Consider the following 3,188-nt stretch of genomic DNA (forward strand, 5'->3'; position numbering starts at 1 on the left):
TCTCCTCTGTTCCCCTATTGTCTCTGTCTTTCTCTGTTTCCCTCTCCTGACCCCAGACCCCTACGAAACCACCACAGGCCAGTCCCGCTCCCGCCCTCCGCTTGGCAGAGTATTAAACCCAGCTGTCAGTCAATGTTACGGTTCTGCCCTCCTTGCTGTCTCTCTGAGTGGTCGATACTTACTTCCTCACTATGATTGTGAGCTGAAGTCTAAAGTCTCCTAGTTGTAGTAATTTTGCTGAGCAAGACATTGAGCTATATTCTGTTCTGTTGGCTCTACTGGCACCCTTGCTACGGAGATACATTTTCCCAGGTACAGATCTAGGATCAGCTTCCCCTCCCCTGATCCTAACCTTAACCATTAGTGGGGGAAAATGTTAAACTGACCCAAGATTGGCATCTTAAGGGCAACTTCACCCTACTCCGTAACCAGTATGCTGGTCTTATCCACATTCAACAGGATTACTGTAGTTTAAACACTCTAGTCAGTATACAGCTATACTTACAGACAACAGGATTACCTCAACCACTCTAGTCAGTATACAGCTATACTCAACAGGATTACCTCAACCACTCTAGTCAGTTATACAGCTATACTTAGAGGACAACAGGATCACCTAACCACTCTAGTCAGTATACAGCTATACTTACAGGACAACAGGATTACCTCAACCACTCCAGTCAGTATAGAGCTATACTTACAGGACAGCAGGGATACCTCACCACTCTTAGTCAGTATACATCTATACTTACAGGACAACAGGATTACCTCAACCACTCTAGTCAGTATACAGCTATACTTACAGGACAACAGGATTACCTCAACCACTCTAGTCAGTAACAGCTATACTTACAGGACAACAGGATTACCTCAACCACTCTAGTCAGTATACATCTATACTTACAGGACAACAGGATTACCTCAACCACTCTAGTCAGTATACATTATTACTTACAGGACAACAGGATTACCTCAACCACTCTAGTCAGTATACAGCTATACTTACAGGACAGCAGGGATACCTCAACCACTCTAGTCAGTATACATCTATACTTACAGGACAACAGGATTACCTCAACCACTCTAGTCAGTATACATCTATACTTACAGGACAGCAGGGATACCTCAACCACTCTAGTCAGTATACAGCTATACTTACGACAAACAGGATTACCTCAACCACTCTAGTCAGTATACAGCTATACTTACAGACAACAGGATTACCTCAACCACTCTAGTCAGTATACATCTATACTTACAGGACAACAGGATTACCTCAACCACTCTAGTCAGTATACATCTATACTTACAGGACAACAGGATTACCTCAACCACTCTAGTCAGTATACAGCTATACTTACAGGACAGCAGGGATACCTCAACCACTCTAGTCAGTATACAGCTATACTTACAGGACAACAGGATTACCTCAACCACTCTAGTCAGTATACAGCTATACTTACAGGACAACAGATTACCTCAACCACTCTAGTCAGTATAGAGCTATACTCAACAGGATTACCTCAACCACTCTAGTCAGTATACAGCTATACTTACAGGACAGCAGGGATACCTCAACCACTCTAGTCAGTATACAGCTATACTCAACAGGTACCTCAACCACTCTAGTCAGTATACAGCTATACTTACAGGACAACAGGATTAACTCAACCACTCTAGTTAGTATACAGCTATACTCAACAGGATTACCTCAACCACTCTAGTCAGTATACAGCTATACTTACAGGACAACAGGATTACCTCAACCACTCTAGTCAGTATTACAGCTATACTTACAGGACAACAGGATTACCTAAACCACTCTAGTCAGTATACAGCTATACCCAACAGGATTACCTCAACCACTCTAGTCAGTATACAGCTATACTTACAGGACAACAGGATTACCTCAACCACTCTAGTCAGTATACAGCTACACTCACCTGCTCTGGCTCTAGGACTTTCACCTCCATTTATCAACACTGCACAGAGACAACTTTTTATTGTTATCAATAACATGTCTTTGAACCTTCTCCCAACACAATGTGACCCACCAGAGCCAACTCTGTTTGGGTTTTATACTGTTCTTAATGAAAGCAGACCGTCGTTGGCCATCCTGGCTCTTCCTCTGTGTCCTGCRTTMGCCTTTTACTTTCCCCTCCTCAGATACAGTACCAGTATGTAGAAACCAAAAAAGTGTTAAACAAATCAAAATATTTTTTTGATTTTAAATTCTTCAAAGTAGCCTTGGTGACAGCTTTGCACACTCCATACCTTTGACTGGTACTGTACATGGCTTCTGGAATACGTTGCTTGCTCTGATATGTAGCTTGTTATGCTGAGTCAGTCAAAGTGTGCAATCAGAGACCATCAATATCAAATAAAAAATCTATTTAATCCAAACTGTCCCAAATCAATTTACAGTATTCAACAAAGGTGCACAGATTGCTTACAATTTTTTTTTGTTAAAAGTAAGTCTGTATTTTCTTTAGGGAATGGGCAGTTTGATTACACTCATCTGATTACACGTCAAAATTCAAGAGAATCCAATCTTATGCAAATGCAGGGTCCCAGGGACCAATCAGAAACCACTGAGAATGAAAATCTCAATGCTCCTTGTTCATTCAGTCATTCACAGAACTCCATGATATGCTGCAGAGAGTATTGTCTTACTGTTTACTGTGGTGGGCCCACATGTCCCAAAACGTCTGTGTGTGTGTGTGTGTGTGTGTGTGTGTGTGTGTGTGTGTGTGTGTGTGTGTGTGTGTGTGTGTGTGTGGTGTGTGTGTGTGTGTGTGTGGTGGTGGTTGTGTGTGTGTGTGTGTGTGTGTGTGTGTGTGTGTGTGTGTGTGTGTGTGTGTGTTGTGTGTGGTGTGGTGTTGTGTGTGTGTGTGTGTGTGGTGGTGTGTGTGTGTCAGACATTACAGTATAGAGGCATGTTTAAACTAGCTCTGTGTATGACAGAAAACCCTCAGTTCTGTCTACCTCTCTCCAGTCATCTTTCATGGAGCACCAGAAACTTATAAAAGCAACTTCCAGACTTAAAGAATTTCTCAAATAATGACAAAACCCTCTGGAATTTGATGACATAATTTGTGTGGTGTGAAATAGGAAAATACTAGCAGATGGAGCTTACGCCTTTTAACTCGTGTTAAGCAAATTCTAGTTTCTAGTTAAATGAAAACACA

The sequence above is a fragment of the Salvelinus sp. IW2-2015 genome, unplaced genomic scaffold, assembly GCF_002910315.2.
Source record: "Salvelinus sp. IW2-2015 unplaced genomic scaffold, ASM291031v2 Un_scaffold4556, whole genome shotgun sequence".
NCBI classification, from domain to species: domain Eukaryota; kingdom Metazoa; phylum Chordata; class Actinopteri; order Salmoniformes; family Salmonidae; genus Salvelinus; species Salvelinus sp. IW2-2015.